This window comes from Protopterus annectens, chromosome 7.part0, assembly GCF_019279795.1.
Source record: "Protopterus annectens isolate FY-2018-M chromosome 7.part0, PAN1.0, whole genome shotgun sequence".
NCBI lineage: Eukaryota > Metazoa > Chordata > Ceratodontiformes > Protopteridae > Protopterus > Protopterus annectens.
The window spans coordinates 625,724,434-625,751,659 of NC_056739.1; the positions used below are offsets into that span (position 1 = coordinate 625,724,434).

Here is a 27,226-nt window from a genome sequence, read left to right on the forward strand (position 1 = left end):
GAGGTATAGTGAAGTATATACAAGTTACCTTGACTTGGCCAAGGCCTTTGACACAATCCCCCACTCAGGCATCATCAAAAAGCCAACACAACTTGGTGTGAATCCCTATCTCATCAGGTGGGTGGCCAACTGGCTCACCAACAAGACCCTCAATGTCAAAAATAGGCACCTCCACCTCCAACAGCAGACCTGTCACTAGTGGAGTTCCCCAGGGATCTGTCCTGGGACTCCTATTGTTTGGCATCTATTTCTCAAAGGTACAGGCAAAGGCAAAAGCCCTGTGGCTGACCAAGTCTGCAGACTACCAAGTTGGGCACGGTCATTGACTCCCCAAATGATGTTAACATACAACAGGGTCTCACAGCAACTAAGGACTGGTGCCAAAGTCATGGCCTCAAGCTACATGCAAAAAATGCAAAATCATACCATTCGACAAAAAACTGACCCCTACTGATAACCACATCAACGGCAACCTCTTAAGCACACAACCTGTGGTGAAAGACCTGGGCACTCAGGTTGATAACCTCACATTCGACCATTAATTAGCAGCAGTGGTCAGAAAAGCCTTTTACTTGGTTCATCTCATAGGTAAAGGGATTGCATCCAGAAAAAAAGATTACTACCTCTCTATACTCCTTCATTAGACCAATAACTAAGTATAATGCCCAGTTTGGGATGTACCTCTCCAAACATTTGCACCAACTGGTAAGGCCACTGATACCTCACAAAGAGAATGCATGGCCTCCAACACCTGTCCTACGTAGGCATGCTCAAATCACTACCACTCTACTCAGTATCGTACAGATTTGCTCAGGGGTGATCTGCATCTTGCCTACAAGGCATTCTTAGACCCTGCCCTACTAGACATGCTCCACATCTGTAAGTCTAACTACTCGCGCACTACCCACTCAATAGGCCTGAACCTAATATGTGACATTAACAAAACCTGCTGGAGATAGGTTTGTCTCCCAGAGGCTGCCCCATCTCTGGAACAGACTTTCCATACACGTCAAATAGAGCACCTCGCTGACCCTCTTAAAGCACAACATTGATGAGTGGATGGGAAAAACACAAATTCATCCCAAGTGTTCCACCTGTGTCTCTTACTGACAGGGGCAACAGGTGCTGACTGAGGTTTATTTTTGGTGATAAACTCTTGGCTAGGCTTGTAAGGGCCCAGGGCCATTAGCCTAGTAACCGCCTATGATACTAAGACTCATCAGCCAATGGTACCTGGCCATATGTGGTGGCACAGCAAACTGCATGAGAGCGCAGATTTCACTTTGCTTTTGTTAACCGGGTTAGCCCCACTAGGCTAGCAGCCTCTTTTCTGACTAGAATAACTATTTTACTCTAACAAAGCTTTTTTCGTGACTGGTTTTAAACCAAATTTACTGAAATTGGCTGTAAACGACATTTCCTGGCTAGCGATTTCAAGTACTATGAATAAATTGTTAGAGACTTATGTTGTCACATAATTAAAAGACTGTCTTACTTAACTCAGTTTCATTCTAATTTAACCTCAGAAACCCAGCACCTCACAAGGAGTTTTGTTAGAATTCATATTGTTAAAACCTGATTATATACGTGTTTCCTGATGACTTTCTGAAACCCATTTTCCTTAAATTTCCCAAAAGTGGAGTTAATTTGCAGAGACTGCCAAAAAGGAGCAGCACATGGCTTTTTTTCCATGAAAATTTTCATTTAGTAAAATATGTTATAAATTATGCATTTCCTTCATCTGTCAGCAGTGTGATGCATTCAAGTTAATCCTAATTGTTAATTACCCCTAAATGTTTTCTTTTCTAAATGTTTATAAAGCAAAGCTAACCTTGAGGCACTGGGGGTGGGGGGGGGGGGCTAATACTTATGCACATCCCACAACAAAAATCAGCTGTCATACTTTAGAACAGCTGACACTAGATAATCCCTCCTATGATCAAGCCTTTTTAATGAAGGATTTCCTTGAGCAGGCAACTCCTTGAAATGCTCTCACCTCGGTTACCCGCCACATTTTTGCAGACTTTTGCACCATCAATAGATAACAAAACATGCGAGTTTTAGATAATAGTCTCAAAGACAGACATTTCCACTGCCACATGCCTGACAGCATTAGTCCAAGCAAAACTGCCCCTAAGGATACTACTGCCAGGAAAATTAATTTTAATAGCTATGCAGCTCTCTGATCTGCTAGGCATGCCCATAAAACTCCAGGAATTGCAAGGTGGCAACAGGCACAGCCAAGAATACATCCCACAAATGCAGTTCTCAATATCAAGAAAAAAGTTATATTCTTACCATAATGTTCCATCTGTGTTGTTGATCTTCATTCATTCATTACTGATGGCTGTCGGCTTTGGCCTCGGAACAGAGTCAGCCGGTATAACAAAATCACACCAGCCAAAAAAACTCTACCCATAGTGCTCCTCTATAACATTACCTCAGATTGAGTTTGCCCATAAGGAAGAAAGTGGAGTCTTTACCTGAGCAACTTCCCTATCATAGGCTAGGACCTTATCCGAACCTCCAAGAGTCTTCTGGAGGGGGATGGCAGGTGGGCTGTAATGAATGAAGATCAACAACACAGATGGAACGTTATGGTAAGAACACAAGTTCTTTATCTGATCTTCATTCATTCCTTACTGATGGATGAGAGCCCCTAGCTACTTTGTTTCCTGGGAGGCCCTATGGAAGAATATTCCTCAGTAGCACTGAGCCAAAGGAAGCTCTTCCCCTGGAGACCATATCGAATTTGAAACGCCAACAAAATTATGAGGAGTGGCCCATGTTGCTGCTGCACAAATGTCATCCATGAAAGCCCTTGCATGGAAGGCAACAGATGCTGCAAATGTTCTGGTTGAATGCACCTTGACCATAGATGGTAGAGCTTTATTCTTCTGATAAAGCAAATGCAATATCTCAACCATTTAGATCAAGTAACTTTGGAGACAGATATTTTCAATTTTGGTCCTGAGAATGAGAAATAACTGGTCACATTTTTGTAATGATTTAGACCTGGCAAGATAAAAATGCAATTGTCTATGTAGGTCAAGCAAATGTAATGATTATTCTCCTTTGTTGGAAAAATTTGGAAATAAAACTGGTAGATCAATCATTTGATTAATAGTCAAGTCTGAAATAACTTTGGGTAAAAAGGAGGGATTAGTCCGGAGGGATCCTCTGTTCTTATGGAGCACTATGTAAGGCCAAACAAAAAGGATATGTAGAGGTACAGATAAGTCAGGGGCCTGGAGGGAGGGTAACCACAACTGCAAAAGTGAATACACTGGAACACCTACATTTTTAGTAAGTGTACACAAATTTACTATGTTTTTAGTGTTTCACTGTTGCAGTCATCACATTTGGGTTGATTCCCAAAGCTGAGGATGGGAGGAAGCAGTCAAGAAGCATTAAGGATGGCAAGCAGGCCCTGTAAGACTGCGGTGGCAAATACAGCTCTGGATTTAGAAAAGACAGGCAAGTGGTAATGCTTGATAAAGGTGTGTACAGAGCTTCAAGTTGCAGCTTTCAGGATGTCCCTAAGTAGGGACTCCCTGAGAAACGCTGTAGAGGTTGATGTAGCCCTAGTGGAATGTGTTCTGATCCCTTGTGGGGTAGGTTTTCCCATGGTGTTTGTAGCAGAAATGGATGCAATGTGCTATTCATTTAGAAATGGTTTGCTTTGAAATGGCCTTGCCCTTTGCCCCATAGCAAAGCTGACTAGCAGCTGGTAAGATTTTCTGAAAGGTTTAGTCCTGTCCAGATAGAACCTAAGCTGCCTGTGAACATGCAGGGAGTGCAGGATCCTTTCTCCCTTTATTCTGAGGATTAGGGAAAAAAGTGGGCAAATGAATGGATTGATTTAAAGCCACACTAGATACCACCTTGGGCATATATGATGTGTTGGTGCTGAGGGAAACCCTGTCCGCATGCAAGATAATGAAGGGTTCCATGGCCATAAGGGCCGGCAAATCAGACACTCTTCTTGCTGAAGTAATGGCTAGCAGTAAAGCTGTTTTCCAGGAGAGGAATTTTAACTCTGCTGTAGCAGCAAGTAAAAAGGGTGGAAGCGTGAGCTTTTCCAATACAAAGTTAAGGTCCCAGGCTGGAGTGGGAGCTCTCCTGGCGAGGGTTTTAAATTTTTGGCTCCTCTCAGGAACTATCTGACCAGAGGATGAGAGAAGGGTGGACTCAGTATTATAATGAGCTGAGATGGCAGAGGCATGAATCTTAATTGAAGAGAAGGATAGACCTTTGTGGAGCATTTCTGTTAAATAATCTAATATACGAGGTAAGCTGGGCACAATGGTGCCCATTTCCCTGAGACTGGCTCCAAGAATGTACAGTTGTGTACACTTACCATAAATGCAGATGTTCGAGTGCATTCACTGTTGCAGTGGGTTATCTGCTTGCAGTAGCCCTCAGTCAGCCTGATTAACAAAGTCTTGAGTCCTGCGTCTGGTTGCTGTCCCTACTTTCGTGACGTCAGGGGTAGAAAACATACAATCGACGCCATTACATCAGTTTTTCTTGCCCCAGATTTCAGGTGCCTCCCTAATGGGAAGCTATTAAATATATAAATATACAAGGATATACCTCCAACAAAAGAGCAAATACACCAAAAAGCTTTTAAGCATAGTAAAGGAAAGCAGAGGTATACCAAATGAAGTTAGGGAGGGTAACTAGGACTGCAACAGTGAATACACTAACATCTACATTTATGGTAAGGGTACACGACTGTACTATGTTCTTCGTATTTCACTGTTGCTGTCATTACATTTGGGTAGATTCTCAAAGCTAAGGTTGGGAGGAGGAATTTAAGTAGCATTAGGACCAGCTATAAGGCCCTGCAAGACTGCAGTGGCAAAACCATCTCTGGACTTAAGAGAAAATTGGTAAATGACAACGCTTGGTGAAAGTATGTAGAGAACTACAAGTAGCAGCTTCTAGGATGTCCCTGGTAGGTACGCCTCTGAGAAAGGCTGTAGAGGTAGATGCAGCCCTGGTTGAGTGGGGTCTGATGCCCTGTGGGATAGGTTTTCCATGATGCTTATAGTAGATATGAATGCAATGGCCTATCCATTTAGAAATGGTTTTCTTTGAAATAGCCTTCCCCTCTTTCTCTGCAGCAAATGCCACCAGCAGTTCAATTTCCTTTGAGGTTTAGTCCTGTCCAAGTAGAACCTAAGTTGTCTGTGCACATCTAAGGAGTAAAATATCTGTTCCCTTTGTTCTGTGGATTAGGAAAGGAAGTTGGCAAATGAATGGACTGATTAAGAGCCACACTGGATACCACCTTGGGCATGAAGGAAGGATTGGTTCTTAGGGACACCCTGTCTGCATGAAAGATGATGAAAGGCTCCACTGCCATAAGGGCCTGTAATTCAGATACCCTTCCTGCTGAAGTGATTGCTAAAAGGAATGTGGTTTTCCAAGAAAGAAATTTTAAATCTGCACTAGCAACTGGCTCAAAAGGAGGAAGAGTGAGTTTCTCAAAGACAAAGTTAAGGTCCCAGGCTGCAGTTGGAGTGCTCCTCGGTGGCCTCAAATTTTTGGCACCTCTGAGGAACTGCTTGAGCAGTGCGAGAGAGAAGAGGGGAGGTTCTGTGTTATGAGCTGAAATGGCGGAGGTGTGAATTTTGATGGAGGAAAAGGACAAGCCCTTGTGAAGCATCTCAATTAAGTACTGTAAAATCTGAGGTAAATTGGGCGCTGCTGTGCTCATCCCTTGAGATTGGTTCCAGGCACAGAACCTTTCCCATTTTGCAGCATAAGATTTCCTAGTACTAATTCTCCTTGCCTTTAAAATGATATCCATCACTGGTTTACTAAGGGATGGTAAAGGAGAGATTAGGTAGTTAGCCAGGCTGCTAGGTTCAGTGTTTGAAGCAGAGGGTGCAGAATCTGGTTCTCCTGCTGGGACAACAGGGAAGGAGTCTGAAACAGGTGCCAAGGAGCCAAGCGTGACACTGCACAAGAGTGGGTACCAGTGTTGGCGAGGACAGTCTGGTGCAATTAAAATCACCCTTGGCTTGTCCTGTCTGATCTTTAGTAGTACCTTGGAGAGCAGAGGTAGAGGAGGATAGAGCATCCACTTTCCAAGCTAGCTTGTGGGGAATCCTTGTGCAAAATCTGTCCAGGTGAAGGTTCTAGGGGGAGGCAAAAAGGTATATATCTGGGCTCCCCCATTTGCTTGTCAACATGTTGAAAATCCTTGGTTCCAGTTTCCACTCGTGCAGGTTCTTGAGTTTTCTGCTTAGTCCGCCTTGCCAGTGTATTTAGTTTTCCTAGCAGGAACTGATCTTGTAGATTCATTTGGAAGCTCAAGGCTGTGTTCCACAATGCCATGGCTAGTCTGCAGAGGGTTAAGAATGTGTACCCCCCCCCTGCTTATTTACCACATAAGAGGTGTTGTCCATCTTTACCATTAGTTGTCCTGGAAGAATGTGGTCCTTGAAGGCTGTCAGAGCATTCTGTACAGCTAACATCTCCTTTGGATTTATGTGCAGGTGCATTTGACTTGGGTTGCATTTGCACTGAATGCACTTACCTGCCAGGTGAACCCACCCGTGCAAAGTCAGAGTCTGTTAAGATTTGGGTGGCAGGGGATAATGTGAATGGTAGTCCCCTGTTTTGGTGGCAGGCCTCTGCACACCAAAGGAACTCTAGGCGTAGGCAAGGTATGATAGGAATCCTTGCTTCTAGATCCTGTGAATGTTGACATCACAGGCCTTTGAGATACCATTGTAGTTTCCTCATATGCTGTCTTGCATATGGAATTAGAAGAATGCAGGAGGCCATGAACCCAAAGGCTTGCAGTATTTGCCTTGCAGATAGCTGGGTTTTTGAGGCCACTTGAAGTAAGTTGTCAAATGAATCAGTTTCTCTGGCGTGAGTAAAGCCATCTGGGAAGTTGTACTCAAGCTTGCTCCCAGGAATATAATTTGTTGACAGGGTGGCAGGTGGGATTTCTTTTCATTTATTGTAAACCCCAGGCATGTCAGTACCCTTTGAACAAAGGCCAGATGATTCAAAAGAATGTCCTTGCTTTCTGCCTGAATTAGACAATCGTCCAGGTATGGGTAAATTTGAATATTTCTTTGCCTGTAAAATGCAATGACTAGAGCCAGGCACTTTGTAAATACCCTGGGCGCAGTAGATAAGCCAAAGGGCAGTGCAGAGAACTGATAGTGCATTTAGCCTGCTTTGAAGTGTAGGTATCTTCTGCAAGACTCCCAGACAGGGATGTGCAGGCATGCTTCTTTTAAGTCTAGTGTTGTCAACCATGCATCCTTGCCTAGCATAGGAAGCAGCTGGTGAGGAGTCAGCATTTTGAATTTTGAAATTACCAGAAAGGTGTTTAGAATAGAAAGGTCCAGGATAGGACGCCATGTACTGCCTTTTCTGGGTACCAGGAAAAGTCTTGAATAGAAACCTTGTCCCTTTTCCTCTTTTGGTACCAACTGAAGAGCCCCCCCATGCTTAAGAGAGAATACTTGATTTTGGGCCTCTACCCACTGATTTGGGGGTAGATCAGGCCACCCGCTTGGTGGTGTTAAGGTGTGGAATTGAAATCTGTATCCTTGGAACACTATTTAAAACCCATTTGTCCTGGATAATGAGTTCCCAGTGTTTGGCCTGCATACCAATCTTTCCGGCTAAAGGAGCATTCAGTTAGGAAGTGCTTGTGCACAAAGTAAAGGGGGGGGGGGGTCTTACAACTCCCTGATTTTGGTGAGGAAACCCCCCACTGCTTAGTCTTGCGTCCTCTGGGACTGAAAGCTGGGGTTTCTGCTGCGTCTGGGTTTGGCTTGAGAAGACCTGAACGGGGCTGGAAATAACCAATTCTTAGAGGGCCAGTGCCTACTAAATCTAGGAGGCTGAACTCGTAAGAAATCTTTAACAGTTTTCATAGATTTAGCTTTATCTTCCATCTTTTTAACAACTTCCTCAGCCTTGTTGCCAAACAGGCAGTCCTGATTTAAGAGAGCATACAACAATTTAGCTTTAACATGATCAGGCAAAGATTGCTCCTTAAGCCAAGCATGCCTTCTGAGCACAGACTAACTGCAGCCCTGCAAGAGGCCTCTAATGAATCAAATCCACATTGCAAAGTATGTTTTCCAACCAGTTCAGCAGAATGCATTAAATCCTGTAATTCTTTATTTTCCACACAGTCAGGAATCATCATTTTATGTTTAAGCAACCCAATAACATGTTGTTGATACTTTAACATATGAAACTGGCAGTTTAAAGCCCTAATGGCCAAGGTTACAGAAGTGTAAACCTTCTTACCCCATCTATCCAGCGCCCTGGAGTCTCCATCAGAAGGGGTAGGATTTTTAGCAGTAGAAGCCTTAATGCCCTTCTGTCCCTGTGAAATAGTCTCTGGATCCGCAATAGGATTTTTAAAAAGGCACTTGTGAGAATCAGGAACCTTCTAATATCGGTCAGGTTTTCTGGGAGCAGGAGGCAAAGAATAAAGTGCCAAACTGGATTCCAAAAAAAACATCAACAATGTCTAGTACAGGAGGAATACCTAAATGCCTGTGCTGAGGCAGGAGTAAGAAATCCCTAAGCCTCTTTTTTGAATCAGAAAAAGCCTGGCTTTCCCAGTGGAAATGCTCCCTTAGAGTATGTAAGGTTTCACCAAAAGAAAAATCCTCTGGAGGGGAAGCAGAGGGAATACAGTCCTCTGCATCATAATCATCTTAAGTAGATAAGGGCAAATCCAGATCATCAGAAGAATCAGAAAAATCAGAATCCTGGTCAGAAGATTCATAAACAAATTCAGTGCTAGGTCTCATAGAAGGGGGAGGTTTGCTTCCCCCGATTAGCGTTGTAAGATCTTCAGCCATTCTTATTTGTTTTTTAGGCATAGACGCCTGAGCATGCAGCCTGGGCATCATTGTTTTAGGCATGGTTCGAGATTTAGACCTTAAAGGAGGCGTCTGTTTAATATGCAAGTCCGTAGGCCTGAATACACCCTCAGAAGCTGGTGCCTATACAGAGGCTCCGGACCCATCCAAGAGAGAGACATCCGCAGGTTCCACAAGTTTAAGCATCTCGCGGCATACCAGACTCTGAATGGGTCTCAGTAGAGGCCTGCAAATCAGAAGTAGTGGGTATCAGGGGCTGCGAAAGCACCTCACTGATTACCGGCGAACTGGCGACTGGCTTAGAAGCGTAGTCAGCTTTGGACCTAGGCGGCCTGTCTCTGTCTTTGCGGTTTTTCAGAATGCCGGTAGTCGGATGGTTTACCGATGACATTTCTGAATAACTGAATAGAGAACCAAAATATTTAGAAAGGAAAAATATACAGACGATGGATAGTGCGTTGATTAAATAAGGCAGAAAACAGACAGCAAGATGCGTCGGGGTCGGGCCCTAGGCAAGGAATACAATACGAATTCAAATATTTGTGAGGTACTTGCTTTCCACAAGAAATGCAATTATTAACTTTTACTGACATCGATAAGGAGCAATAAAAAAAGTTTCCCCAACGGGGTACTTAGCTTTAGTTGACTACTTCGATTCTGAAATTCGAAAACAAATTTCAGGAGTCTGTCTACCGGCACTTGCGAACTGCTTCTGCTTCAGGCACAGCACGGCAAGAGTGATGTAATGGCGTCGGCTGCATGTCTTAACCCTGACTACCTGACGTCATGGAAGAAGGGAAAGCAACCGACGCAGGACCCAAGACTTTGTTAATCAGGCCGACTGAGGGCTACGGCAAGCAGATAACCCCAAATGTGATGACTGCAACATTGAAACATGAAGGTACAGGTTTTGTACCTACCATAAATGTAGATGTTCGAGTGTATACACTGCTGCAGTCATTACACTTGGGTTATCCTGCCGTCAGGCGGTTCCCCAATCGGCCCGAGTTCCAAAGTCTTGGTCTGGCGTCAGTTGCTGTCGCCTCCTCCCTGACGTCAGTGCGACAGGGGTATACAAGATGCAGCCGATGCCATTTTCTTCAGTTTCTTGCCCCAGATGTGAGGTGCCTATAAATAGGTAGGCAATTCCAATTGCTAACAAAACATATATAAGAAAAGCAAACAACTTACAGCTACCAGCAAATACTCCCCATAGGTAGTAAAGGGTAGAAGACATAGGTACATACCAGCCAGTAAGAGGGGAAGGAGGGAGGGTAACTTGGACTGCAGCAGTGTATACACTCGAACATCTACATTTATGGTAGGTACAAAACTGTACTATGTTCGTGTTACACTGCTGCAGTCATTACACTTGGGTAGAATCCCAAAGCTGAGGTAGGGTGGCTGGTTCTATAAGGCATTAGGGGTGGCTATAAAGCCCTGCAGCACTGCAGTGGCGAAGCCAGCTCTGGATTTAGAGTATAGAGGCAGATGGTAATGCTTGAAGTTATGTAGAGAACTCCAAGTTGCTGCTTCCAAAATATCCTTGGTAGGTACTCCTCTGAGGTAGGCAGTTGAAGTAGCTGTTGTCCTGGTGGAGTGAGATCTAATGCTGCTAGGTACAGATTTTCCATGGTATGTGTAGTAGAAACGTATACAATGTCCTATCCATTTTGAAATAGTCTGTTTTGAAATGGCTTTTCCCTGTGCTCCTGCAGCATATGCTACCAATAATTGCTCAGATTTTCTGAAAGCTTTGGTTTTGTCCAAGTAGAAGCATAACTGCCTGCGAATGTCAGTAGTGAATGTCAGTAGTGCAGTAGTCTCTCTACTTTATTCTGTGGTTTAGGATAAAATGTTGGCAGGTGAATAGTTTGGTTTAGAGCCACACTGGATACCACCCTTTGGCATAAACGTTGTGTTAGTTATTAAAGACACCCTGTCCTGGTGGAAAATGAGGAAAGGCTCCACTGCCATTACTGCCTGTAATTCTGAAACTCTTCGTGTTGATGTTATTGCCAGGAGCAGAGCAGTTTTCCAAGAGATATATTTTAATTCTGCTGTGTTAGCTGGCTCAAAAGGAGGTAAAGTTAATTTTTCCAAAACAAAGTTGGTCGCAAGTTGGAGTAGGTGCTCTATGGGGCGGGTCTTATGTTTTTAGCCCCTCTAAGGTACTGTTTTAACAGAGGATTAGAGAAAATTGGTGGATCCATGTTGTAATGAGATGAGATGGCAGAGGCGTGGAATTTGATGAGAAGGAGGGGCCTTTGTCCAGCATCTCAGTTAAGTATGGTAGTATCTGAGGAATGTTTGGGACAAGAGGGTCAAGGCTGTGAGCTTGGTTCCAAGCACAGAATCTCTTCCATTTATCCGAATAGGCTTTCCTGGTACTAGGCCTTCTGGCCTCCAGAATGACATCCATAACAGCTTTGGAGAGAGGCATTGCTTGCTTGACTAAGGAATCTTCCATGCAGCTAGGTTTAAGGTCTGTACCTGGCTGTGTAGTATTTGATTGTTGTACTGAGGTCAGCAGATGTGGGATTTGAGGCAAAATCCAGGGTGGTTCTTGTGCTAAGCTACTTAAGAATGGGTACCAGTGCTGGCGTGGCTCGTCTGGTGCAATCAGGATCATCTTTGGCTCTTCTTGCTTGGCTTTTATGAGCACCTTTGGCAGGAGAGGTAGCGGTGGGAAAGCATATACTTGTAGGTTCTCCCAGCTGAATGAGAGGGCATCCACTTTCCATGCTTGTGGATGGTAACTCCTTGTGCAGAATTTTTGTAGCTGGCAGGTTATTGAGGATGCAAACAGATCCATGTCCGGGCTCCACCATTTCTGTGTTATCATTCTGAATATTTGTGGATTCAATTCCCATTCGTGGGGATCCATGATGATTCTGCTGAAGTCATCTGCCAGTGTGTTTTTCTCTCCTGGCAGGAATTGTGCTTGCAGATGAACTTGAAGGTTTATAGCTGTGTTCCACAAGGTCATTGGCTTGTCTACATAGGGGGTAGGAGTGAGTGCCCCCTTGCTTGTTTATGTACCACATAACTGTGGTGTTCTGGTCTTTAGCAGTAGTTGTCCTGGATGCAGCAGGTCCTTGAAAGCTATAAGGGCATTTTGTACAGCTGGCATCTCTCTTTCATTGATGTGAAGATGCCGGTGTTCTGCAGGCCACGTGCCCTGAATACATTTGCCTGCCAGGTGTGCTCCCCAGGCATAATCAGATGCATCTGTTGTCAGTGTTTGCCTGGCTGTGGGTTGTGTTAAAGGCTGTCCCTTGTTGAGGTGACAAGCTTGAGCCCACCATTGAAACTCCTGTTGAAGGCAAGGAATTAGTGGTATAACGGTTTCCAAACTTTGACAGTGTTGAGACCATACATTTTTTAGGTACCATTGTAATTTCCTCATATGCAGTGTGGCATATGGAATTAATAGTATGGAGGATGCCATGTAACCCAAGGCCTGCAGAATTTTTCTTGCAGGGAGTTGGGTCTTTGTTGCCATCAATTGAAAGTATTGAGTCAGTTGTCCTTGCTTGTCTGGTGTGAGATAAGCCATCTGGGCCGTTGTGTTCAAGCTGGCACCCAGGAATATCATCTTTTGTGAGGGCACTAGTTTTGATTTCTTTTCGTTTACTGTGTACCCCAGGCAACTTAACTTTTAACAAACGCCAGATGCTTTAGAAGAATGTCCTTGCTCTGCATGAATCAGGCAGTCGTCCAGGTATGGATAAATATGAATTCCTTTGTCTGCAAAATGCAATTACTGGTGCCAGGCACTTTGTGAAGACCCTGGGCGCAGTAGATAAGCCAAACGGCAGTGCAGAGAATTGTTAGTGCATTGAACCAGCTATGAATGTGAGGTATCTTCTGCAGTTTTGTCTTATAGGGACACGCAGGTATGCCTCCTTAAGGTCCAAGGTCACGAGCCAAGCTTTCTTGCCCAGCATGGGAAGCTGCTGTAGTGTCAACATTTTGAATTTCGGAACATCCAGGTAAGTGTTCAGAGATGAAAGATCCAGAATGGGCCTCCAGGCTTTGACCTTTCTGGGTACCAGAAAGAGTCTAGAGTAAAACCCTTGCCCTTGCTCCTGTGATGGTACCTTTTGAATAGCTCTCATATCCATGAGTGCTGTAATTTGTTTTTGAGCCTCTGCCCATTGATTTGGTGGCAGATTTGGCATTCCTTTTAACCTTGGCAGAGTGTGAAAGTGGAACCTGTAACCTTGAAATACAATGTTGAGAACCCATTTGTCTTTGGTGATAATTTGCCAATTGTGGTAGAAGAGTGCCAGTTTTCCTCCCAAGGGGGCTGCCAAGAGAGATTTGTTTGGCAGCTGTAGTGAGAAGTCATTGGAGCTGCTTTTTATATGGTTGGGGCCCTGTCTTCCCCTTCTTTCTGGCCTGATGCAACCCATTGTCGAGGCCTGTAAGGACCTTGTGTTTGACCTCTACCTCTTGGACGTCTGTATCTTCCCCTTTGAGGTCTAATTGGAAAGGACCATTATTTAGTTGGCCAGTTTCTGCTAAATCTATGAGCCTGAACCTGTAAGAAATCCTTCACTGTTTGCATAGATTTTGCCTTATCCTCCATTTTCTTTTATAGCTCTTCTGCCTTAACTCCAAATAACACATCTTGCTGCAAAGGTGCATCCAATATTTTTGCTTTAACATGATCTGGTAACGTATGTTCTTTTAACCAAGCATGTCTTCTAATGACAGAGCCTGTAACTGCTGCTCTGCAGGTCTCTAGAGAATCAAAACCACATTGCTAAGTATGCTTTCCCACTTGTTCAGCTGCATGCAATAAATCCTGCATTTATTTAAAATTAGGAGGATCTGATTCTGGAAGCATTTTTTTTTGTTTTAACTGAGACAGTAAAAATTGCTGATATTTTAGCATGTGAAACCGGCAATTTAAGGCTCTCATTGCTAAATTTGCAGGCATATATACTTTCTTTCTCCATCTGTCTAATGCTCTGGAATCTCTGTCAGAGGGAACTGGATTCTTGGCTGATGAGGCCTTAACCCCTTTGGGTCCCTGAGAAATAGTTTCAGGGTCAGCTACAGGGCTTTTATACAGAAATTTGTGGGAGTCAGGGACTCTGTAGTATCTGTCCGGTTTAACAGGGGCTGGAGGTAAGGAATCAAGCTGGATTCAGTATACAAATCATTCACAATATCTAACACTGGCGGAATAGCAAGGGGTCTGTGTTGAGGTAATAAAAGGAAGTCTGAGCCTTTTCTTGGATTCTGAGTAATCCTGGCCTTCCCAGTGGAAATGCTCCCTCACGGTATGTAGGGTTTCCCCAAAGGAGTAGTCCTCAGGCGGGGAGGCTGATGTAACAGATTCCTCAGCATCAGAATCCTTATAAGGGGGTAAAGAATATCCTAGGTCTGAGGATGAATCAGAAGAGATGGACACCTGGTCGGATGAGTCATAGTCTGCATCCTGTCTAGGCCTTTTATCAGGAGGGGGATGGGGACCCCCTGATCAGAGTGATTAGGTCTTCGGCCATTTTGAGCATTTGTTTCTTAGGCATGGAGGCCTGTCCTGGAGAATGCTGTATTTGTTTCTTTGATTTTAAAGGAGGCTTAGACTTAGCTGAAGGTTTAATGCTTAACTGAGTAGGTCTGAAGACACCTTCTGAAGCTGTGGGTTGCTCAGCTACTCTGGATCCCTCTGAAGGGTTAGTTTCGGTAGGCTGAATAACTTGTGCATTCGAAGGCCCAGCCATCTCCACGTGGGAGTCAGAGGTGGCCTGTCGTTCTACAGAAGTGGTAGTCAGGGGCTGCGAAGGCACCTCGCTGAAAACCGGAGAACCAGTGACTGTCCTAGAAGAGGCTTCGTTGTCAGTTTTGAGTCTCAGATGCCTATCCTTGTCTTTGTGCGGTGTATTCCGGTCGTCGGAAGTTCAGACGGCATGGTATAATTGAATTTTCTACCAAAATAATGTCGGGCAAAATCAAGATGTTTAATAGTGCACTTGTTAAACCTAGCGCAATCCTGACAACCAGTGATGTTGTGGTCAGGGCCTAGGCATAGGACACAATAGGAATGGAAATCCTTATGAGGTATTTGCTTCCCACAAGATATACAGTTAACTTTTACCGACATCGGTCTGAGGCAAGAAAAAGTTTCCCCAACGGGGTACTTAGCTTTGTAGAAAACTTCGGTTCTGGATTCGGAATGAAAATCTCAGGAGATGGCCGACCGGCACTTGCGAACTGCTTTTGCTTCGGGCACCCCGCGGCAAGAAAGACTATAGAAAATGGTGTCGGCTGCATCTTATATACCCCTGTCGCACTGACGTCAGGGAGGAGGCGACAGCAACAGACGCCGGACCAACACTTTGGAACTCAGGCCGGCTGGGGAACTGCCTGACGGCAGGATAACCCAAGTGTAATGACTGTAGCAGTGCAACACGGTGAAATTAGGATGCAGAGATCCTCTCCAACTATAAATCCTCCCATATTAAGCTACCTTTTTCTAACCATGCTTTCCTTACCGTTCTTAACACTCTGAACCCACATCTCTTCTACTACTCCTAACTTTATACCATGCCAGCTCATATACCTCCAGTTTTCACTCTACTCCTTTCCAGACTTCCACACAAAACCATCTCCTCCCTCACAAATAATTTTTCCGTCTCCTCCTCTCTGTTTCAGCTCAACCCTCTGCACCTTTTTAATCCTATAATTATTTCCACTACTGCTAAGACACTTACTCTTAAACAAATACCCTAAATCAGAACCAAAATACACTAAAATTAAACTTCCTTCAATAACCTCGTCTTAGCTGGAGACATTCACCCCCATCCCCAGACATAACCCACCTCCATCCTCTAACCTTTCATCCCCCTACAATACTCAAATTATTCACACCCAATGCCCAGAGCAGCACATCAGTTTCAAGCATGACTCTGTCATAACCAACCTGACATTGTAGCCATCTCGGAAACTTGGCTCAAACCCCACATCTCTGACTCTGAAATCCTGCCCTCTGGATTTCCCACTCTTAGATGTGAACACCCAAAGAAAAAAGGCAGAGGTGTTGCTTTAATCTATTCCAATCTACTTAGCTTAATTTTCCTACCAAACCCCATTCCTAAATTCGCCAATGAAGATCTAGCAGTCGGTCTATTAAAAATTAATAATCACAAAAGCCTTTGTATCACCCTTTATATCCCACCTGGAAATATCTCAACCCTTGAACACATACTCCAATGGGCCTCTGCTGAAATTAACCTTGAAACTTGCATACTAGGTGATGTAAACATCAACTGGAATAAAATCAACAGTCCCATGCCCTCCATGTCCATTAACCTCTAACATTACTCAAGAAATCCACTCCATCACCCGACCCAATAAAACAAATCCCACAGGATCTACTCTTGATTGGATCTTAGTCACCCATCCAAATAAAATTACCAACTCTGGCACCATCTCTGACTATTAGTGACCACCTCCCAACATTCCTATTCCGGGCAACCACCTCGCATCCACACCAACCATCAATATATTCAGACCCTCAACCTTAGTAAATTTGACCATAAAACCTTCTCCAACTATCTCAAACAAATGAATTGGAACATTCTAAAAACCCTTCCACTCGATAAAGCCATAGACCACTTTAATTCTACTTTCCTAGACACTCAATTCCCTAGCTCCACCAAGGAAAAAGAATAAAAACTATAACTGGTCCTTGGCTAACCAAACCAATAAAGCAAATTATGCATCAGACACAAATCCTGGAAGCGTTCCAAAAGAATAAACTTCCCGAAACCCTTCTCCATGGGAGGGTGGCCTAATGGTTAAGGTGTTTGCCTTACAAACACAAGGTGCAGGGTTTTGAGTCTCAAAGGATAATTGGCTAGGCTTGAAATGGCTCGCAAGGGCAGTTAGCCTAGTACTAATCTATGAACCTATGAACAGCTCCGTAACTTTGCAAAAAAAAAAAAAAAATCAGATCTTCAAAGACAAATATCCTACTACACTCAGCTCCAGTACAACCATCCCCAAAACCCTAGGCTTTTTTGGAACTCCATAAACTCACTCCTCAACCCAGGCTCCAAAAAATAACCCATGTCCAGACTCAAGTAAATCTGACCTCGAATTAGGCTCACTATTCAACTCTTTCGTTACAGAGACAACATCCGACCTAACAAAAACTAATCCCAACAAAGGCCCATCTCTCCTACACTCCACCTCAAAGTCCCCAAATAAGTTCCCCCTATGGTTGAGCTTAAACCTGTCTCCACAAACTACATAAAAAGACTTGTATCCAAACTTAAACCCTGCTCCAATGCACCTGACAATAATCCCTCTTCTTATCTCAAGTCTGCTGCCGATAGTATAGCTATACAGATAAGTATCCTAATTAATAGATCTATAAAGGAATCCTATGTCCCTAAACTCTGACCTTTATTCTTCCTCTCCATAAGGGAGGCAAAAACACTAACATTTCAAACTTCCGCCCTATAGCTCTTCTCTCTCTCTCCAATCTCCAAAATCCTACAAAGATGCATCCACCTCCAACTTATGCCTTTCCTGACTAAAAAACAACTTCTTACCCCTACCCAACATGACGTCCGACCAGGACATACACCATAACAGCTCTACTCTCATTCTTGGAAATTGTCAATCAAGCCCAAGACTCTGAGAACTTTGTATCCACAGTGCTCCTAGATCTCTCTAAGCATTCAATACTGTTTCCCAAAAGCACTTCTAAGTCACCTCTCAAACCTAAATCTCTCCCAAAACACTTTGCTGGTTCTCCAGCTGTCAGATGGACATCAGGCTGTGAAATGGAAAAAAAAGCACCTCGCCTTTCTTACTCACTCCTACCGGAGTAACACAGGGGTCCATCCTTGGACCAATGCTGTTTAATATCTTTATAACTTTCACTCTGCTATTCCTAATGTCAGTGTCAACCAATATGCAGAGGACTCTACACTTCTATGCTCTGCCTCTAACCTCTCTGAACGCCTATCTAAAACTCAGACTGCCTTTTCAACTACTGAGATCTGGATGTGCCAAAATCACCTTTCTCTCAATGCTACCTAATCTAAAATACTATTCACTCACTCAAAATCTTTCTCTGTTGATAAAAAATCCTTCCAAGTCCTTAGCCAAAACAACTCTGATCGAAGTTGTTTCCTTTGCCAAACTACCCGGTTTAACTACAGATAAACACACCAAGTTCGACATGCATATTCAGCAAAATATAAAGAAAACACACCAAAAACTAGGTATGCTAAACAGGAACAACCACTTCCTCTCTACTACCAGGCATATGCTGGCCTCCTCTTACCTCCTTCCCTCCCTTCTGTATGGTGCTCCACTACTAACCTATCCTCTTCCATCACTTCCAAACTTGAAAGCTGTTATAACAAAATTTCTAAATCTGCCACCAAAGCCAAACATTCCATACATCACTATGTTACCCTCCCATCTCTCAACTGGTTAGAATTCACAAATTACCTGGACTTACTCCAACACACTACAGCACACAGACTAATATTTAATCCAACCAAATGCCCAGCTCTAACCAACATCCTTCCCCCAAATACCCCAAACATAACTCTCAGATCTGTGCAACAAAACTTGATTACTATCCACAAACCTAAACATCCTGCTGGACCTCTCTCCTCCTCCTCAGGCAAAAAAATGGAACTCTCTCCCTTTCACACTAAGGACAATGTCAAATACAAAACTTGTAAACACAGCTTTACACCTACCTCTCCCTCCAAATGGAAATATAACTGCACTCTCCCTACCTAGAACTCTAACAAGCCCCTGGGAGGGTATCCCCCTGAGTTCCTAAGCACCTTATAGCTGGCTATAACCTTCTATAGTTAATTCCAATACGATCTCTCACACTCTGTAAATAGCTTTTGACTAACTGTGTGAATTTGTTAAATGTATCTGCATGATATTTATCCACTATGGGCAATATTGCTCACACTTTGTATTATGTGATATGTATTTGTAGTTGTACCTTATTTTTACTGGACTATCTTTGCTGTAATCTGTTTCATGGAGCTTTAATCCCCAGGCCTCCACTGAAAACAGGCTCTGAGCCCAGTGGACTTCCCCAGTAATCAAACTGGAAATAAACAAACATGTACTTGCAAATATATTTATGCATTTTTCACATTTCTTACCCATACATCTGATCCTTCACTGTATATGCTTTCGTCTGCTTTTTGGCACATTCAGTTGCTGCCTAATTTTTATCTACATCTGGTTTGAATTCCATTCCTGATTGACACTGATATGCTTATGCTAAACTAAGCAAGTCCTCTTAGACTTGTTCTCCTTGTGTTTTAAAGCCTTCTCTATGTTTGGATCTTGTGAGGTCAACACATATATGCAGTCATACAACTGCAGATCTATACAGGTACGCAATTTCAAGAAGGCCCACACCTCCTTACAAATGGGGACTATAATCTTGGTATACACTGATTTTTTTAAATCATTTAATAAGCATTTTTTTGTTTTCCTGTCCAACTGATCCAGTACCTTTCGGGGTCAATCACCCCAAAACTAAAGTCAGAGCAGGAAGAGAAAATTGGTTTATAGCTTGGTCTTTGTTCCTAGATGTCAGAACTGTTTTCAGTATTACTTTTAGTCTTAAAATATTCCTTACCAAGTTTTATTCACACCACGTTGTAGCCATCTATTAAGTAGACAACTTAATGGGTCAAGGGCAAGACAGAAACCAGCAGTGACTAAGTTTAACTCTTGTCACGGCATTGCTGCAAAGTGGTTTGCTACTGTTGCATGTTCAACGTTACATAAAATCGATCAATGTAGGGTGCATCTTTTACATCTCTAAGCACTCATTCATGAATGTGGGATTTTGTCAAATGTTTTTTTTGTAGTCTATCCATTCCACACGGATTCTTCCGCTTTTTACAATTCTCCAATAAGACTATTTAATAAATAATCCTTTGCTCCATATGCTTTCTTTTGTTACCCTTTCCTTCTATTGCCATGACTGGGTTTTCTTCTAAATTACTATAAACTGGGTCATTATCAATTCCAGTGTATAGACTACACATCATTGGAAGGCAAGTTAACGGTCTATAGTTTTTGCCCGTTGTCAAGGAACATCATTTTTCTGTTATCCAGGTTGTGTGTTTGGGGTGCACATACATGTAGTTCTTACTCATGGCTAAATAGTCATGTAAAGAAGTTAAAACTTTTAGCCAGAAGTTAGGCACTGCCTCTGGGCAGGGGTTTTCTCAGGATGTTACTTCATTCCATTTCATGTCCCGTACATTTGAATTTCTTAAACTTTCTTTTATCCATTCAATATCTTTAAGCTCCAAAGGATGTGCCTATTTCTTTTTTTGGAGGCGTTCTATTCCTTTTGCTTTGTTTTCCAATTCTCTAAAATTTTTTTGGTTTATTAATAAATTGCTTATTTTGTACTTTTCCTTTATATTTATCTGCATGACTAAGTTTTTCTGCCTGTGCTACATTTAGTTTATTATTTCCAATAGTGTATGCTAGATCCTGGTCTGTTCTGATACTTCCATTGCTTTTATCATGCGAGTATTTTTGCTGATCTGTTCCCTCTTCTATCCTCTAATACAACACTTTGTTTTAATTGCGTTAGTTTTTTTCTCTATTTGATACTTTCATGATGGCATTTGATTATCCTCTTCATTTACTATAAAGTCTTACCGCAAAAATACAGGACAGTATGTTAATTTAGCCGCACAGTAAACCAACCTATTTACTTCAGTTATACTGTGTGAATTTCTATGAGCAGTCTTGGCTACTGTGTTAATCTGTTTTACTTAACTTTTAACATTTTGGGTCTTATTCACTTTCTAGTCCGTTTCTTTCATTGATGTTAGTATGTCTATACATCTTTATTAAATCAAGCAATTGCTCACTTAGATCATTTTCTTTTAAACTAAGAGCACATTTTTTGTTCCGTTTCCTGCGGGCATTCTACAGAAAGTTCCAGAAAATCTTCCTGTGCCATATTCTCTTCAGCTTCACCCTATGTCATCCATTGTTCTTTCATATGAGAATTCATTTGCCCATCACTCCAAAACATTGTCAAGAGTGGCCACCATTTCCTGTGCCTTCCTTTGGTGTGCAACTCCAACTAAACTTTTGTAATGATTTCCTACTGAAGGCCCCAAAGTTTCTTCATACGGCAACTGATCAAATGGTTCCCATCTCACCAGTTTCTCATTAATTTGGGGACACATTATATCATACTGTCAGGTTATCAGAATTAGATTTTCTACACAAAACCCTTCACTTTGCAGGTAGCCCATAACTTCTATTTCTCTAACTTCTCTATTAGTAATCCTCTTTTCTAATTCCCCCCTTTGTTTTCTTATTTTTTATTGTAAAATCTTCTATATCTGGTTGCCTTTACCTGTATTTCTCTTCAAATATCTCAGATGCTTTGTTTTATATTGATTAGTTTTGCTTTCTCATATGCATAAATATTGGACCACATTAAATCTCTTTTTCCCCATGTCCATATTTCTTCAGATTTCTCCTGCTGCTCCTGTTTTTCTTTAGCTGGAAGGCTTATTGTTCTACCTTACTGTGACAAAACCTCTGTTAGACTTTGTACTCGAAATCCTTCATTTCACAGGTTATCCATTAACTTCAGCTTCTATTTTTTTAACTTCTACTTTACTAGTCTTCTGTTCTACATTCCCCTTTGTGATAATTTGTGTATTGTGAAATTGTCCATATCTGCGTGCCTTTGCTTGAGTTTCTCTGAAAAGTTTTGGAAATGCTTTTCTGTAATAATTAATTTGGCTCTCTCTTTTGCACAAATATTGCACCCTATTAGCTCTTCTTCTCCATGTCAGTATTTCTTTTTAATACCTTTCAAAAATCTCTAGGTTTTTTTCTTTATATTTTCAGACTTGGCTGCTTTTTCCAAAAATCCAATCCGTTGCATTAATTATCACAAATCTGCATCTGAAGCTTTTAACAGTTTTTATTGTGCAAGTATTTACTTTACCTCTAATTTGTCTCAATCTTTTTGTTCAAGTTCTGTCTGGATATTCTGGGCTTATTGTATATTACTAACACACAATTCCTTTTTTTAACCTCAATAGTCCAACGCTATCAACATTATGGCTTTTTCTGGCTTATCAGTTTTTGTGAACTTCTTCCTTCTACAATAGGGGCCCTCTTCCCCCTGTGCCTGGCCTAACCCCATTGTAGGAATGTTTCCATATCTTAAGTAATCTACACTGTCATTTTTTTCCAGTCCTGGCACCAGTGTGCATACCAGGATTGGACACTTTTTTTATCCTGGAACTTGTGTACCCAACTGTTTGATTTTAATTTTTTTTAAAATCTACTTCTGTCATATCTCTCAACTGTCCAAATGTTTGCACAATGTCCAGATGTTTGCATCATTGGTTTGTTCCTCATAAAATTTGTGATTTTTTAGACTTGTGGCAAATCACTAAGGAATGACATCACTAAATAATGACAGGGATTTGATTTTCAGATTTCATATCCTTTGAAAATGCACAGTAATACACAACCTTTTATTCTGGCAACTTTCTAAGTTTACAAGAGCAATATTTAAAATTTGTCACTATTTTGGGGACATTGTCCCCCAATTACATTTGGCTTTGTCCAGATTTTTTTGTGCTAAGAGATTGAAAAGCTATGACTTCCGTCCATGACATATGCTATATAAAATACAGTCTATATGTATCACTGTCGATTTGATGAGATTTTGTAAAAACAGTGATTACCTTCACGAGTGGACCCTAAGACTTGAGGATGTAATCCAACATTACTACTTTCCTTGCTGATTTTAACATTCTGACCCCTTATCTCGCCATCATGACTGCATAATGTATCTAGTTTATGCGATTTTTAAATAAAGCGCAATGCAGATGGTCCAGAAACATTCATCTAAAAATAAAAATTCTAAATTTCAGCTTAAATATTCACAGTGAAGTTCTGAATAACCAAGCAAACCTGCTCATATCAGTTCCAGTGGCAGCAGCCCTGGAAGAGGCAGACAACTCAAACACGTCTTTCTGAGTGGGCAGCCACTTGAAACAGAAGTAATAAGATAACACAGTTATTTATGACACCCTGGCTCACATTCAAAATGGGAAAGAGGGGTTGTGGATGGATGGATGGATGGGATGAAAAGATGCTCTAACATTAATGTTCCCAAAAGAGGCAAGAATAAACTTCAACTTAAGAGCTTGACATTGTGGACAATTCTATAAAAGTACTGCAGAAGAAAACATTTTTCCCCAAATATATCAAAAGTTTTCCCAAATTTGTCAGAAGGGGGGAGATTTGCATTATGCAAATATTTGGCACCATTTGGGTCTCTCAGAGAAGTATCGGCTGGGTCTAATCTGGGATTAGAATATAAAAACTTGTACATACTGAGGAATTAATGCAACTATCTGCTTTCTTGGGGTCAGCAGGCTGGCAGTCAGGAAAGTTACAAGTTGCAATAACTACATCATCCAGTGCTGGAAGAACTGGTGTATGTTTAGGAAATTCCAGTTGCAGTAAATGTTTAAGAGACAGTGGAATATCAATTTGTTCCCACTGAAACAATAATCATTCTGGAAAACAGTTTCAGAAAGAGAAGACAAAGGGACTGACAGAAGCCACACTTAACTAGAGTCAAAATCAGAAACCTGAGCAGATAAAAATGAACGTACTGAAGGTAATTATGCCTCTGTGTCGTCCATTTTCATTCTTCCTCAACCAATGGGCATCGGATCCAATCTCGGTTAAGACTCAGACTAACTTAAGTCTTGGATCCAAAACTTGAGCTCCTCTATCTGCCCACAACCTACAATACCCTTACATAAGATCTGCTGCCTTATAGGTCATAGCAATAACTAACCTTTAAGTCAAAATTAAGGCGAGCAGTAGCAGAATGAGGCTCCAACCTGAAACACAGACTCCACAATAACCATAAAGTCACTCCAGAAGCCAACAAAAAGGGGGATGGAGGGTAGGGAGTTGAGTAAGAATGAAAATGGACAACACAGATGCATAGTTATGTTGAGTACTTAACTAAAAGAAAGGTGTGAAAGCGCTAATCTGCATGTTAACCTTGTTTTTATTGTTTTATTTTCCTTCTTTGCATTTTCGCTCAGACACCCACGGTTAACAAATGTAAAATAAAATAAATATATGTCATTCTCATTCGTTCCTCAATGAATGGGAGAGTTTGCAGCTACATGAACTTTGGGTGGCCATCATAGGATATTCTGGAGTACTGCAGAACCAAAAGCAGTCGTGCTCCTGGAAGTTAAATCCAAAGTGTAATTAGCAATAAATGTATGAGTATTAGACCAGGTAGCTGCTGCACAAAGGTAGTCAGTAGAATTTCCAGACAAGAAAACGGATGATGTAGCCATGGACCTGGTGGAGTGTGACTTGTCTGGGGACAGCCCTTGCTGACTGTAAAACAAAGGGAATTCAAATCAGTAAGCCATTTGGTTATGGTAATGTTCAAAACTAACTAGCTCAATTTGTTTGGAGAGAGAGAATTGCTCTGACTGATATCTTTCATTCTAGAGTTAAAAACAAAGTTGTCTCTGTAGTACCAAAAATTAATCATGTATTCTCCTTTGTTAATAAAGTTGGGAAAGAAAATAGAAAATTATGAGATTGATTAATTTTTATTTCAGTGGCAACTTTAGGCAAAAGTATGGACTACTCATTAAGATAAACCTTGCCTTTGTGGAAGATAAGCCATGGAGATGTGGGTTAAACAGCCTGAGGTTCAACAATTTAAATCAGATTTAACTGATGGCAAAAAGGGGTTCCCAATTTAACCCTTGCAGTACGAATGTCAAATTCATTGGTGGAGTGGGGGTCCCTTCACTGAGGGTCTAAGCAAAAAGTACCTTTGAGACCAGCCTGCTACAGTTTAAGCTAATGAAGTATTTTTGCCTGACTGAAAATTACATGACACTGCCAATCGCACTTCTTGAAAAACAGATGCTAAAAACTCTAGGGCAGCAGTAAGTAGGAGCAGCAAAGGGGTCCATTTCTCTCTGTAGAGCTTACATAGAAAATCTTTTCCCTTTACTTTTGTAGACCTTCCTCGTAGAGGCCTTCTGAAATAGTAATATCTTTCAGACTGGGGAGGTAAGCCAGGACCGTCTCAGTGGAACTAGAGGAAAGATGCAGTCAACTTGAGGCATGGAATGTCCAAGTGGACAATCTCAGTTGAGAGGTGGTCTGGACTGGAGTCTAGTATGTAGGGTGGATATAGAAGACGAGACCAAAGGAAAGGGAGCCACATTTAACAAGGCCAAAATGGGGGCAAGGAGGATAACTGCTTTTCAATATAAATCTGGAATTAAAGGCATCAGGGATCTTCTGTTAATCTTCATGTAATAAGACGCATCCTAAAGATTAATGGAGCACACCCAATGAGTCTTGCATAGAAATGTCAGAATGGACTGAACCATAATTCAGAACTTACACTTCTTTACAAAATGATTCAGTTTGTCTAGGTCTAGAATTGCTCTCAGGTTCCCAAACGACTTTGGCACTAAGAATCTTGACTAAGTTTCAAATCCTTTCTGCTCTGGTGGGACCTGATGGAAAACTTTTGTAGAAAAGTTTTTAAACTTCTTGTGCCTCCCTCTCACTGGGTGGAACATCGGGGAGCTTTTTACTTTTGGTTGGGAAAGTCTAAGAAAATGGTATGAAAACCTCTGGATATGATTTTTCGCACTTAACAACATTTCATTATTGATGCCCAGCCATCTAAGTGCAGAGACAAGCGCCTCCCTGAGTGGATAGAGGGTCAGCTTTCCAAGACCAGTGAAAGGGGGTTGTCTGAAAAGAAGTCTTGGAAACCCTGTTTCTGCAGGTCTCCCCTGCTGCGAAGATTGAGTTTTTCATTAGGACTCCTCAATCTGCTTTCTCTGGGGAGATATCCCCACGTTAATATTGGAAAAAGACCTGGGACTTACAGAACTACACTGTTACCTCCTCACCAATTCCTGGAAAATAATCAGAGTAGAAAAGCATATCCCTACAGCAATCAAGTTATTTTATCCTGTTCCCTCCAAGAAAGAAATCCTTAACCACAGGGACAAAAGGACAAACAGACAATCCATCAAACAACGTACTGATCACTGAAGACTTGAAAGGCCCTGCAAAGTCACACAAGCACATTCAGGCAGGTCCCCAATTAGGTATGCCTGAGCCAGACACCAGTGAGGTACACTTGGCAGCATGGGAAATTAACTTCATGGACATGTTAGAGATGGATAGAGTGGGCAGTGATGAAGACTTCTAGTAGTCCACCACAGACATGGACTCAGAAGGATTTGGAAAGTTCTTCAGTCAAATCCCGCTACAGCCTGGTGAAATGTGCCAGTATTTCAGAAAACACAAGGCACAGGTTGCCGACACAAAACACTACCCAAATATGTCCAACGCCCTGGACACTGTTAGGGGGATCAATCTGCCAGCACCCATCTTTGTGGCTGCCACCACTATCCCAGAATTAACAGGAACTCTCTTGGTGCAGTGGGACCTGTCCTTCGCAGGGGCAAGAAACTTATCCAGGAAATGGGGAATGGGCTCTACAGTATCCAGTGTCTTCCATACCTAGAAAGAGACTACATCTGCAAGCTCATTAGCCAGTGGAGTCGCCAAAGACAGAAGGTCCACATCCAAAAGCTTCCAGTAACAGTCTCACCCTGGGAAGGAGAATCTGAGGACAATTCATCCCCCTGCTTGAAAATTTCTAAGAGGTCTTCGAAGGAGACGTCATCCAGTGGAGATATGAGGGACCCCTCCACTTCATCTAACTCAGACACCTCGGTGATGGACTCCAGATGGGAGTCTGTGCATCCCCTCCTGCATTTTCTCTTAAGGAGAGCCTCTCAGTGGGGTAGTCTGGAGATGTATACACACACACACACGCACACATACATTGAAAATCATGGATTTTATGCAAAGGAAAATAAAACTATAAAAACAAGGTTATCACGCAGATTCGCGCTTTCACACCTTTCTAAACAGGCGCTTCATCAGATCTAAAAACTGTTAAAAACAATCCTAGCAATAGAAAAAGTTGACCTAAGGAATAAAACAATGCAAAGAGATGAAGTGCATGCTAAAATAACATCCAAATGGTAGGAAGAGACTTACCGGAGCCTTCCCTTTAAGACCAATTATTAGTTTACGTGACTTGGTGAGGGACCGAGTTTAAAAGATGGTTTGTAACAGTTTATATATCTGATGAAGCTTCTGTTTAGAAAGGCGCGAAAGCACTTATCTGGGTCTTAACCTTGCTTTTATGGTTTTATTTTCCTTCTTTGAATAAAAGA

The 27,226-nt window shown here is 42.1% G+C and overlaps 1 protein-coding gene across 1 annotated transcript in view; it reads right to left on the reverse strand.

The window, feature by feature from the left end:
• Positions 1 to 27,226, reverse strand: part of VPS13C (vacuolar protein sorting 13 homolog C) — a 6,956,796-nt gene that overhangs the window by 6,450,513 nt on the left and 479,057 nt on the right. The window lies entirely within an intron of this gene.